Source organism: Thamnophis sirtalis, unplaced genomic scaffold (assembly GCF_051295495.1).
Source record: "Thamnophis sirtalis isolate CommonGarterSnake01/CBP01778 unplaced genomic scaffold, rThaSir2_p1.2 scaffold_1, whole genome shotgun sequence".
Classification (NCBI taxonomy): Eukaryota; Metazoa; Chordata; class Lepidosauria; order Squamata; family Natricidae; genus Thamnophis; species Thamnophis sirtalis.
In genome coordinates, this window is record NW_028261381.1 from 98,165,613 (window position 1) to 98,180,414 (window position 14,802).

Here is a 14,802-nt window from a genome sequence, read left to right on the forward strand (position 1 = left end):
TTCTATTATACCATAAAAATACATCTGCTTACAAAAGCCTTTTCAGCTGGCTAATATACGGATGTTGGTAGAAAAGGGGGGAAGTTTTATTTGTGAATCCATCTCTTTCCTTGAAATTCAAAATATTGGAGAGGTGTACCAATATAGAGCTTGAGGCTGCAAGGATAAATGGGAAACTTTTGAATATTGCCTTTATTATCTAGGACTTCAAGGAGTATCCTTGCCAGTAAGAGGGAATGTTGGATCCAAGCTATTCTGTTTCAAATTAGCCTTCCTTATTATTAGCTTTTCAGCAAAATTCAGAGGCCTGAAGAGAAGCTGCATTTTGTTACTACCTTGCTTGTATTTTTAGGCCACCTAATTAGAAAGAGAGATGAAAATAAGTAGGAAAATACTGCTTTCTAGTACAATTTTATGTAAGTTTATCCAAAATTAAAGTCTATTACTTTTAATAGAACCTATCTTCAGATAAAAGTGAATAGGATTGTAAGCTTAGTAGCTTATTGGAATACTGGATATTAGTACTATTCTGTAATTTTTGATGCTTTCTGTCTGCTAAAAACACATTTCCTAAGTATTTATGTGACTTTTCAGAACTGCTTTTGTTAAAAAAAAGTGCTACACCCAGAAATGAAGTGCTGAATAGGTTCTTTGGTAAATATTAAGTTCTCAACCAAAGGGCTTATTTTTTAGCTGGATGACACTTATCAGAAATAAAACACCTTTGCTTTAACTTGCTTTTTAAAAACTTATAAACATGTGAACTGGCATTTAGCATAGCAGCTACAAAAGTTGCCATATGATAGCAATACATCATTTGTTCTAGTTTAAAGTCAATAAAATGCTATGATTTCTCAGTTCAGGGTGGGCAAGATAATAAAGCTTATCCAACATTGTGAAAAAAAATAGAAGACCCAATATTGGCAAGATGGACGGCTATATAAATGTGATAAATAAATGCCTACAAACTTTAATCAAGGTATAAGTGAACCTTCTAATAATATATTAGTTTGCCTTCCCAAAATATCAGTTCTGTATCTTAAAGGTATAGTACAATGCGGTGCTATAAAGCCTCCATTGGTTTTGAAGACAGGCACTTCCAATCAGACACTTATAGAAAACTGTAGCGGTGTCACAGAATAACACCTACAGTTCCTACAACAATAGATGCCAGTGTCCCATTGTGCTAGACTCAGTGCTTCCCAATTGGGACTGCAGAACCACCTCTGTGTCCTCAGATGACAATTGTGCCTCTTCTTCAAACCTGAAGCCTACATAATACTGTACTGAGATGCTTTTAACAGGAAGCACTAGAAATGCACTTTAAATAAATAAGTAAAGTTAAACTCTAAGCAAATATATATGGGGCACATTAAGCATTTTTTTTTGCCTTTTGCTGCTGATTTATAATGTTTGAATTCATTATGTGTTACTCCTGATGTGCCTGTTACTGCAAATCGTTTCTGCCTGGAGCCCTCCAGGTAATCCGTGACATAGCCTGGACTGTCTGTGCTATTTCTCTCTTGGGGAGGGGGATCTCTTTTGCTTTACAGTTAATGCAGTTCATTTATCCTGATCAATGGGGCTGATGGGAAGGTATTTTTTTCTCCTTCAAATATGTATTTGTTTCAAACACAACTTGTTAGAATTCTGAATTCTCTAAGACAGTTTAGGACAGAGATAAGCAGTGCTCCTTAAGTTAAATTTTGGTCTCCTGATTAAATAGGAAAACTCTTATTTATCAAGATGCTAGTGATGGCAGGAGGGTGTTACTTTTTGTTCCAGATTTTGCAGAGAAAGGACAATGCAAGTAATCTGGTGTTAATGAGAGAAGTTTAATGCAAAATTTGTTAAGACTTTTGGACGCCCATTATTGGTAAAGTACAGATGTTCATGTTTCCTCTTCCTCTTCCTCCACTACTTTTCATCTTTCACACCTCACAATACTTCTAATCTCCTAGCTAGCAAATTGTTGAAGTGGTAATACAGGTTAATTTTCTGTGCATACATTTACATTAGGAAACAATCTAGGAAAATAGAGAAAATAGAGATACAGCCCGGAGGTTTTCCTGCCACATACAGCTCCTTCTGAGTAACAGTAACATTGATAGCCAACAAAAATTAGTAATATACTTTCCTATGTTTTGAACTGAGAAATACAAAATCAGAAGTGTAAGATAGGATAAATTCACTTAAAAAATAGTTGTGTAAAAAAGACTGAAACTTGGACCAACACTTGAAAAAGACGTGACTCACTTTGTTTTCTTCCCTGTCCAAAAATAAAAGAAAGAATTAACTTATGGCCTCTAGTTAGCTGCATAGCTGCCTCTAGTTACCATCTGTGGTCTAATGGATAGTGCTTAATAAGATGTTGGAAACCTTGCTTGTCATTTGGACATGGCACTAAGTGTTTGCAAAATATGTACACTTTCATTCTCAGCTACCATTTAATAAATGTGTCATAACGCATTTCATTGTATTGTCTTTGGGGTGAAGAAGGAAGAAGGCATTCTGGATACCTCTGGCTTTGAGCTGCGAAAATAATCAACTGATAATAATCAACTAATAATTAACATAAGCACTGAAAACTAGGATCACCATACTATGCATTTAGTTTCTGATTGTTACTTTCTTTTGGTAGTTAAAAGGTTTTCAATTAATAATTTTACTACTGTACCAGAAGAGCTTGATTTTGGTTAGCGGTATTTCTACCAGTTTGTGCTTGTAGACTATCTAGATCAGGGGTGTCAAACTTGCGGCCCGCGGCCCAGATGTGTCACTCGCTGGGCACACCTACCACCATTTTAGCAAAATAGGGAAAGTTGCAATATGTCACATTGTGATGACAATGTGATGACATGAGTTTGACACCCCTGATCTAGATTGTCTTGAAGGACAGATGGTAGGACAAACAGGCATAGCTTTATCTGTTTTGAACATTTTTTTATTAGGCGTTTTAAATTTAAAGATAAAAACTAACAAGAATATCAGACCATGTCTTTTTAATTTCAGTAACCTTCATTTTTCATCAACATCCATCTTTCAAAGGAAAGAAGTTTAACTTCAAGACCAGTAAACTCTATCCATCTCTTAGCATCTTGGAATATCTTATATTTAATTCATTCTCCCCACCATCACCTTGCCAGACAAACTTAGGTATGTCCTTTTGCCATTGTTTCAATAGTGCATTGGTTTCAAGAGAGGTATTGTCTGCAACAAAAATAACATTCTAGGTAAACATTTCTCTGATCTTTGATCAGAGAAATTCAGATTCATCACAGTTTGTAGAGGGTGAAAAGTTCATTCTCAAAGCACTTATAGAACCAAACCCAACAAACCATCTGATCCAGGTATCTTTTCTGGTTTAATCTTTTTATAGCTTCTGGAACTTCCCTTATTATTATAGCGCCTTCATAATTAGTATTTGTACCCCTGTAATCCTGGGTTATTTTTGTTTTCTAAAATATTCACTTTTCTTCAATGGAATGTATACAAATTTGAATAATACTGATGATATGCTTGTTTCATAACCACAGTATCTTTCTCTTGAAGCTTTAATATCAATTTTCTTTTCTCTTACTATCAATTCATATGCCATCCATTTTCCTGGTTTATTCACAAAGTATTTGTGCTTTACATAGTTCCTGTTTATTTTTATTTCTCATTGTAATATTGATAGTGGCTGCTGTAAAATCTTCATTTCATGAGGTCTTATCTTCTGAATGAAGGCAAATATACATGTTCTAGGATTATCTTCCAGGGAAGATTACTTATCTTCCCTGGAAATTTATTTAATTCTTTCTATCTCATCTAAATATTTTGTCTATTTTCTTGCCTCTTTTTCTTAAGTTCAGTATTATACTGAAATAACCTTGATAAAAGCTATATATACCTTCTTATATAACTCCCTTTATTTACCTAAGTGGAGAAGGAATTTGAGCAGGGTGCTGCAAGAATTTTCTTTTTGGAGATAAAGTAGAAGGCATTGTTAGTAATATACAGTGATATATTGGAGAACACACTCCAAGGCAGAATAAAATTTCAGGTGCCCTTTCTAGAATAGGCACAATTAATAAAAATAAATGAGATCAGGCAATAAATAAAATTCCACAGGTGCAGAGGCAAATACGTGGGAAGAATTTCAGGACTGTAACTGGACACAAACTGGACATTAATAAGATACGTGATATGTTCAGAAGAAGAAAAAACCTGGTTTTTATGCATAATTATTTGAAACACACCTTTCAAATTACTACAGTTTGTCACTTTATTCAAAATTAGTCTGACCTTTTCCACATATTAAATGAATTTGAATTAGACAATGAATCTGGTCAACGATATGGAAACAAATTATATGACAAAATGTAGAATAAAATTAGGTATGTTCAGCTTGGAGAAATATTCACTCTGTAAGACTGTCATATAAAGGAGCAAACACCTGAAGTTTGTTGCTACAGAGTGCAAGATACAGTTTAATGGGCTTCACTAATACAAATGTAAATTTCAGTGAAATATCTTGAGAAAATATAGCACTTCATTATGGGAACCAATTACTGAAAGAATTAGGGCGGTTCTACATTGGAACAAAGAGTAAGCAGCCTTTTGTAGTATTTCTCTAATTCTAAACTTATTGCCTCCAACAGAATGTAGGATTTTATAGCTTCAAAAAGTTCCTTCTGGGAATTGTTTGGTATTTTCTGATGCAAATAACTGAAAGGTTTTGAGCTGAGAACAATGCCACTTGAAACATTCCACCACATTTTGGAATATGTACTGCTTTGTTTACAAACCTTAAAAGGTGTTGGAGTTCCAGCCGTGGAAACAGTAAAAACCAGAAAGCTTCTGGTTTTTCATCCCATTGCCAGATATGAAAAAGGAGGGCAATCCATGAAGATTTCTGTCCCAAAGATGCTTTTTCAGGAGGTAACTGGACTTTCTTGTTTTTTCTTTGAAGAGCTTTCACTTCTCATCCAAGAAGCTTCTTCAGCTCTGATAGGATAGTGGGGAATGGAAGGATTTATATTCTTTGCAGACAGCTGATCATTTGCATCCTTTTAGAAGGTTGTTATTGAAGCACTTGGAGGTTTATCTGTGCCCTCAGGGTCACCTAAGTAGTGTTCCTGGTTCCTGTAGTCTGCATTTTTTTCTCTGGAAATCCATTCCTACTCTCTCACCATTAAAAGGGTGTTCATCCCAAATTGTATAGATAAAAGTAGAGATTCTCAGTCATCCAGCTCATGGTTGTCACAAAGGTGCTTTTTCAGGAAGCAACTGGACTTTCTTGTTTTTTCTTTGAACACATTTTGCTTCTCATCCAAGAAGCTTCTTCAGTTCTGACAGGATAGCAGGAAATGGAAGGATTTATATTCCTTGCAGATAGCTGGTCATTTGCATCCTTTTAGAGGAGGATTTCTATAGACAACCAGAAAAATTGGCCAAATATATTGTTTTGAAAACACTTTTAACACTTAAAGTCACCTACAAGGGAATCATGAAATCATAAGATGGAAGGGACCTTGGAGGTCATCAATCCAACTCCCTCATACAAATGCCTCATCTTGGACAAATGGTTGCCCAATCTTTTTTGAAAACCTCCAGCAATGGAATACACACTACTGCAGGTGGCCAGATGTTTCACGGCTTAATAGTTCTCACTGTCAGACAATTCCTGTTTGTTTTTAGGTTGGATCGCCCTGTAATAAGCTTCTACTAATTGCTTCTTGTTCTACCCTTAGGTGTTAGGGAAAATAATAGCAATAGCACTTACGCTTATATACTACTTCACAGTGCTTTACAGTTCTATCTAAGTGGTTTACAGAGTTGACATATTGCTCTCAACAATCTGGGTTATCATTTTACCCATCTCAGAAGCATGGAAGGCTGAGTCAACCTTGAGCCAGTTAGGATCAAACCCCTGCTTTGGGGAGAGTTAGCCTGCAATACGACATTCTAACCATTGTACCACCATGGCTCAAATAAATTGACATCCTCTTCCCTATGACAGTCCATCAGGTATAAGATGACTGCTATTATGTCTCTCTTCAGCCTTTGTTCTTTAAGATAAACATAACCTAGTTCCTTTAGCCATTCTTCATAGGATTTAGCTTCCAGATGTATTATATTTGTTACTATTATCTGCACTCTTTTAAGGATATTTTTTAAAAAACTTGTGACCAGAATTGAATGCAGCATTCCAACTATGACCTCAGCAATGCGAGCAGTACTATCACTTCCTCTGATCTTGATACTATTCCCCTGTTGATGCAGCCTAGGACTGTGTTGGCTTTTTTGACAGCTTTGGCATACTACTGACTTTAAGTGGTGGCCCAGCAGGACACATAGATCCATCTCTTAGACACTACTGCTGAGACAGGTTCTTCCTATCCTTGTTCATTTCTAGGTGCTCACAAGTCCTTCTTGATTACCATTTCTAGCATATTCCAAATATTGATGTTAAAGTGATCAGTCTGTAGTTTCCATCTTTCCCCCTTTTAAAAGACTGAAACTGCATCAGCTCTTTTCTAGTCCTCTGGCAGTTCCTCTGTGTCCAGGAGTTCTCAAAGATTTCATTCAGTATTTCTGAGATCACATCTGCCACCTTCTCAAGAGAGTAAACCATCCAGTCTAGGAGACCTGAACTCATTCAAACAACTAGGTGCATTCCTCTTCAGTTTCCCAGGGTGCTGCTTTTGACAGTTTGGAGTATTTTATTTTCCTTCTATGTATAGACAAATCCCAAAAAAGGAATTAAGCAGTTGCACCTTCTCTCTGATGCATGTCATCTTCTCCTACTAGTGAACCAATCATTTTCTTGACTCTCCTCTTGTTCCTTACATATCAAAGAGACTTCTTTTTTGCTATTTTCGGCATTTGTTCCAAGTCTTAGCTCATTCTGAGTCTTTTGTGGTTGTTATTATTTTTTTGGCATTTGTTGCAAGTTTATTTTTTTTTTGTCCTTGCAGATTCAGGCTATTTACTAGTATTCTGCTCTAACTATAAGCCCCTCTTTCCATTTTTATACTTGTCATTTTTGTCCCCCAGCTTGTCAGAGAGCTCTTTGTGCAACCACACTGTTCTCATCAGATGTCTCTTGCTTTTCTTTATTTGTGGTATTATTTTTGTTTGGTCGTTTATTATCTCAATATTCAAAGTTTCCCAAACAAAAACTATATTTCTCTCTAGAATTTCTGTCCATGGAATTCTTCCTATTCTTTCTCTTAGTTTGTTGAAGTAATCTCTCTTAAAATCTAGCACACTGATCTGACTTTGTTTAGTTATCCTTGCCTGCATTATGGTGAATGCTAGCATAACATGGTGACTCTTTCTCAAAATTGCTACAACCTCTGCTCCCTGAACCACTTCATTCCTATTAGTAAGTATGAAGCCCAATTTAGCTGACTCTTTTGTTCCTTTCTCCACCTTTTGGATGACAAGGTTGTCAACTATGCACATCAGGAAGCTGTTTAATCATCCACTTGCTGTGCTGTCTGAGTAGTTAGTCCCCAATTGTCCTGTAGTGCAAGACCTGTGTTGTCTGTAGTACATATCTATGGCAATGTCATTTCTTTTCTCCTTAATATTCACCTAAATACTTTCAAGAAGAGTTTCATCCTTGGTATCATGCATTGCTGTACAAATATAGTAATTTTTTTACATACAATCTTTTGTTGGGTCTCTTTCTTTTGAACAAATTATATTCATCTCGTATATTCAATTATGGGTTCTATCCCACCAAGTTTTGGTAATATAATCTACCTCATGCAGTAGGATTTCCAATTCTCACATTCTAAAATGCTTACAAGTGGAAAAGACATGCATGACATGAGAAATCCTTGCAGAGAGAGGATGAAATCAACAGCACAGAAAGATGAGAGTAAAATTCACTAATAGTTCCAAAGCGACATAGAATCTTTAGTTGTGACATTTTAAAATTCACTCTGAAAGCTCAATGATAGCAAACTTCAGGAATGTATATGGAATGTGTATGTGTAACAAAGCTCAGACTATCAAAATTGGTGTTCTGCTATATGTTTTTGCATTTACACAGTCTGAAAAGTAATAGGGGTATTTATGTACAAAGCACAGCACAGTGTGTTTTGGTAGTGGCTCTGTGCACTTTGGTAGTGGCACAATGGTTAGAATGCAGCATTGCAAACTAACTCTGCCAACTGCCAGCAATTCAATCCTGACCAGCTCAAGATTGATTCAACCTTCTTCCATCCTTCCGAGGTGGGTAAAATGAGGACCAAGACTCTGTAAACCACCTAGAGAGGGCTGTAAAGCACTGTGAAATGGTATATAAGTCTAAGTGCTATTGCTATTTGCAGAATCTGCCTGGAGAATGAAGACTATCACTACCCTAACTATCTAATAGCAAAGTCCTTATAAACAAGCAAACAAGAACAGTAAATTTCCAGATAGGCATGCAATTGGCTTTTTCTGATCTCCATATATTTAATTGCTGCTTCCCACAGCAGCTTTACCACTTCACTCCCATTGCATATCATCTAGTTTAAACCAATGGCAGTAAGGCATAATTTATTCCCATTGTTGTACTGTGAGGAATGGAAACAGCCTGAAGAAAGCATTCAAATCACAAGCCACAGAGCCACAGTCACAGCAGTGTTTTATTTTCAGCACAGAACTTTCAGCACACCTGTTTTTGAAATAAGTAATTTTACTCGATGCTGAACTTACAGATTCATGTTTCAAGCAACTTCTGCATCGTAATTGCAATGTTTATTCATTCATTCCATTTCTAAAGCCACCAACTCACCAAGCAATTCTGAACATTTTTCAGAAAATTAAAACCAACAGATACAAAATAGGTAATATAGCACTTTAAGAAACCTTTCATAATAAAGAAAAAAGCTATTTTTTTTTACATTTTTCATATTTATCTAAATGATTTTGCAAGTATTTGTAGCATGGGAAGAATATAGCTGCCCAAGATGGCCCTTGCTATTAGCTCCTTTTGAAAGTTAATTAATTTATACTTGCATGATCCACTGAAACATACAAATTTGGTTGGGAAATGTTGCACATGAGAAGACATTGCCTCCTATTCTTAATATAGATGTTCACCAGGTTTTGAGTTCCCTCTACTTTATGTGATACATCAATTTTCTCATCATCACTTTTATAGGCAAAAATGTAGAAACCATTACTTTAAAATGTCTTGGTGCTGTAGAAACCTTTCTATTTCTGGCAATGGTACCTATGATAACAACTTTATTTTTGTATTCACAAAGGTATCACAGGCATTATTTGATTGTTTTACTATTATTCACATCACCGGCTGAATACTTAAAAGCATTATCTTCAATTTTGTTGATACAGCAATGGTCAGTTGTGATACTTGCTTAGTTAGAAGATACTATTCCATCTTAGGAGAGTAGTTAGCAATAAATCTTTCTGATCTGATGGACTGTTTCCTCCAGATACTGTAATTAAATCAAGAATATATCTGAAAAAAGGACCTATAAACTCTATACAACCATTCTCCTGAGAATTTATCATGATTGAAAGGGCTTCTTACTCATCCAAATGCTTGTCTTGAATTGTTCAGGTTAGATGGAGGGTTCCTAATATGTTATCAGTATCACAGATATTGTGTTTTGTACAATCAATAAAGTATACACCACAGGTGTTTACTGTCACACAACCACAGCACTGAGGCAGAAAAGGCTGCATGTCCAGTGATAAGGCTGTAGTATGCAGATAAACCCTCATAGCCTCACTGATGCACTGATGCAGAATCTCAGTTAAATGAACCATATGAGAAAAGTAATTTGATGGTAGATATTTGGATACCCAATAAATGTAAGGTTTACTTAAGAGACCAAATGGATAAAGGGCTGGCCTAAGAAAAAAGAAGTCTCCAAGTCTTATATTGTTAATCGCCTCCCAAATATTTATCACTTTTCATAGTGGTTTCACCATCTCACAAATAAGGTCCATGCAACTTACTGTTTATTCTCCTAAACTCTCATGATTTTACTTGAGAAAAAAAATGTAGAGTAGAATAGTTTTTTCATTTCAAATCCAAGGAGGATTCCAGTGGAGGTCAGATCTCAGTGTGGAAACCTCCTCCTATGTAGAACAGAAGAGAAGAGAAGAGAAGAGTATTCTTTATTGGCCAAGTGTAATTGGACACACAAGGAATTTGTCTTTGGTCAGTGTACATAAAAAAATATACATTTGTCAAAAATAATAAGGTACAGCACTTAATGATAGTCATAGGGTACAAATAAGCAATCAGGAAACAATATTAATATAAATTGTAAGGATACAAACAACAAAGTTACAGTCCTGCAGTCATAGATGGGAGGAGATGGGTGATAGGAATGATGAGAAGACCAATAGCAATTGTAATGCAGCCTTAGTGAATAGTTTGACAGTGGTGAGAGAATAATTTATTTAGCAGAGTGATGGCATTTGGGGAAAAATTCTTGATTCTAGTTGTTTTGGTGTGCAGTGCTCTATAGCGTTGTTTTGAAGGTAGGAGTTGAAACAATTTATGTCCAGGATGCGAGGGGTTTGTAAATATTTTCACGGCCTTCTTTTTGACTCTTGCAGTATAGAATGGAAAGCAGGTTGGTAATAATTGTTTTTTCTGCAGTTCTAATTATCCTCTGAAGTCTGTGTCTGTCTTGTTGCCTTGCATAACCAAATCAGACTGTTATAGTGGTGCAGATGACAGACTCAATAATGTACAGTACATCTTTATCATATTCTCAACTGTAGCTTTCTTCTGTAATCATACAGCTAGAATCTAAAAGGGAATAATGATATTTTAGTTATGTTTCTATTTTACTTACGTTTCAGAACTGTTTCAGGGACTCAAGCATGCATTTGGATGGTGTTATTTATTAAGCACTGTGTGCTTGGAATTTAAAAAAAGAAAACCCTTCTAATGAAGTCACTAAACATTTCTGATTAAATTTCATATTTCAAGGGAATGAGGATGGGTTCTTATTATTAACTGATAAAAGAAAACAGAAACTAAGTGTATATAGAGTTCTTACAATGGAATCGATGTTGAAGGATCCTACAAGTCAAGTGGTACAATGCGAGAGGGTGCCAGAGTGGACCTTTATAATAAAGGCTATTCTCCTGGATAACTTCTCTCTGAAAACAAGAGTGATTCTTACTGTCATGGAATTCTGGAGTCTGAATCATTTTTTGCAACTGGTGTTAGATGTGAAAAACATGGAGTTGGAAAAAAAATCTTATCCAAACTCTTGCACAATGCATGATCTACCAGAACATCCCTAATAGATTATAATTTAGTATCTATTTAAACAATTTCAATAACATTCAGTACTTTATGTGATCAACCCCAACTGCTCTTTAGAAGGCCAGATCCTGAAGATGAAACTCAAATACTTTGGCCACCTAAGAGAAGGAAAGACTCACTGGAGAAGAGCCTAATGCTGGGAAAGTTTGAGGGCAAAAGAAGAAGGGGACGACAGAGAATGAGGTGGATGGATGGAGTCACCAAAGCAGTAGGCATGAGCTTGAATGGACCAGAGGATGGTAGAGGACAGGAAGGCATGGAGGAATGTTGTCCATGGGGTCGCGATGGGTCTATATGACTTCGCAACTAACAATAACACTTCATGTAGCAGCCTATTCCACTGACTAACAGCTTGTGCAGTCAGAAAGTTCTTCCTGACTTCCATCCCTCAACTTTATTTTTTAAATCAGTTTTGATACATTTATTGTGGTTCTACTCCCTGGCACTATAAGGGAGATTTCTTTTTTTATGTGCCAACTTTTCATGAGCCTGTTTGAGGATTTCTATCTTCCCTCCATTATGTCTTCTGTAGGCTAAACATATCTAGAATCTTTAACTATTCCAAACTTTTTTTTTCAATCCCCCTCTGAACTCATTCTAGGATGTTTCTGTTATTTTCCAGTTGTAGTGTCCAGAATTAGATACAGTATTCCAGTTCGAAATTTGATACACCTCAGCTAATAGATTCTCTTTCTCAAAATGTAAAGTTTGGTGTCCAGCATTCTTTTACCCTTATTGCAGGTATTGTGATATAATTTACAAATTAATAGTTGAAGATCAGCCCTAAAGTGTTTGGGTTTATCATCAATAATTAAGTTGTTAGTTTAATAAAAAATTTAGTTAGTTTAATAAATTTATATGCCGCCCAATCTCGAAGGACTCTGGATGCACTCAATTAATGTTCTTGGTGATGGAAGAAATGATTTTTTTTCTTTATCTGCTAACATCATTGTTGTTGTTTTTTTTTAAAAAAATGATTCTCTGGTTATTTTCCCTCTTACCAGTTGCTGAAAACAGCTGAAGCAGCTTAAAGATATCTATTTTTGAATGAACAGAGGGTGGAAAAAAAATATTCTCTTGGAAGGCTAGATCATGAATAATGGGCAAGCAACTTAAGTGAGTATCACTGAATACAATGTGAAGTTCATCTTAAATATAATAAAAATGTAAATAATAAAATAAAATGTGCCTTTGTGTTTGAAGTAATGCCCACTATTTTAATAATAGTGGCTCAACAATTAAGAAGATTTTTTATATATTACATGACTGAGCTATGAAAACATATTTTAATTTTTTAATGTCATACCTCTAGGCATCCATTGAATAATAATTCCTATTCCCAGGAATAATTATCACATTTTAAATAGTTGCTTGGGATAGTTCCAGTATTTTCATTTCAACATGACTATTTTCACATATTAAGTGGTATAATAATCAGTGGAAGAATAAGTCATACATTCTAACATTTATTTTGTTCCTTATCTGAATTGAGTTGGGAAGAAAATGAATTATTCTTGAAAGAATCTGATTTCTAGTGGTTTTGTTGTATTGAAAAAATAATATGCAAGAAAAAATAATATATTCATTGAAACAAAAAATAAATAACTTTTTTCCAATTCTTCTATGTTTATTACTAAATACTAATTTATTGGCCTAGTCTATTAGATAAGAAAATTACCAGATTCAGGAGATCTTCTAGTTCAGGATGGTAAAATATAGTATTTTATAGACTGTTTCTAAGATGTAGTTATTCTGTTTATAAACATTGTAAAGATAGGATCTGGCTTGAAAAATGTGTAGCTTGATGCCTGTAAAGAATTTAAAAAATGTAGCTCTTTATATGGGGAGTAACTGAAGAATAACTTCAGCACTCTTAATTCAATAGTGATCTCAAGAAGAAAGTTTATGTGTTTTTGTGTGTGTTGCCTTTTTTACTCAAATTAAATCCAGTAGTTTTATTATCTATTAGGATTGTGTATTGGAGATCTTTTTGGTTAAAGTGTGGGCTTTTACTTTCCATCTTGCTACATTAAAAATGCAAGTATGCTCATTCTTGAATTCATAGTTGGATTTTATACCCAGAAGTAGTGCACTGTAGTTCAATTGATAAATTGCTAGCTTTTATTCTAATACATTTTTGCATGTATTAGCTTTTGCCTCTTACAGCAAAAAAAAAAAAAAAAAAAAAAAAAAAAAAAGTGTGCTGTCCCTGATTGGAGAATGAGAACAAAACCCATGATTGCATGGTATTGTTTTGTAAAGCAAACCTGAACAGTTGAATTTAATTTCCTTCTGTGGATGCTACTTATTTAAGAAACCAGCACAGAGCAGAGTTGGTACTTCCTATTTCGAGGCAACTGCTTGCTGTTTTCTAAGGGAAAACAGAGCATGCTTTGATTTGAATATTTTAGCAAATTTGCATTGCAGATGCCCTGAATACTGTTTACTTCTGTCAACATGGATAAGCCACCCGCTAATAATAATTGAAGGCTTCTGAATCAGGTATCACATCCCTTAATAAGGGATGTTTTGAATAAATGTCTTTTAGAATAACCACTCATAAAAAAAACCTTCATACATGGGTACCTCCCATAGAACTAAATGGTGTATGTTTGAAAATGTTGAAAATTTATGGCAATACCAGGTTTATTTCCATTTAAAGCAAGGGGTGTCAAACTGGCAGCCCGCGGGCTGGATGCATCACAAACAGGTCATGCCCATCCTAGCTCTGCGAAGGGGCAAAACATCATGAAACGTCACGTGATGGCAATACGAGTTTGCCACCCATGATTTAGTTCCAGGAACGAAGCAATTCTTCCAGAAACTGCAATATTGCTTCTATCGTCTGTCATTCTTGATCAATGGTCAACAAGGCATACAAATGAGAGGTTTTTATATGATTTCTTATTTAATTATATATTTAGATGCATTCTATATTTTTAACTAATATAATTATATTACGTAGAAATGGGAGTGTGGCAGCAAAACGATCACAAGTATTGTGACCCACTTGAACTGCAGGCCACATTTTCAGCTGCTGCTGATTTTCAGTAAGTTAAAATAAATAATGCGGAAGGTTGAGCTATTGGATGTGGATTATGGTCTTTCCTCTGTGCTGTCTGCTTTGGCAGCTGCATTCACTTCTTTTTCATCTTTTCCACATTCCATCAAATCCACTTGCTATTCTTAATCCAAATGCAATTGTGCTTAACACAGTTGTTCCATGCACCTTTTATAGCACTTCAAATGCTCAATCATACAAACGCCAAATAGATGAGACACGGTATTTTCTTGCGTGTGCCTGTTATCTGTAAAATTCAAAGAAAAGAATTTTAAATTGTTTAGCCTATCACTTACATGAAAATTTAAATCTTTTGTCCTGTTCCTGTCTTTGATTCTCTTAAGTGCTTTTTGATAGAAGAAAAGTTTCCACATTGTGAATTAAATTTGTAAACATGGTTGGTTTCTTTAATGCCTGTTTTTAGATATGACCTTTAAAGGAA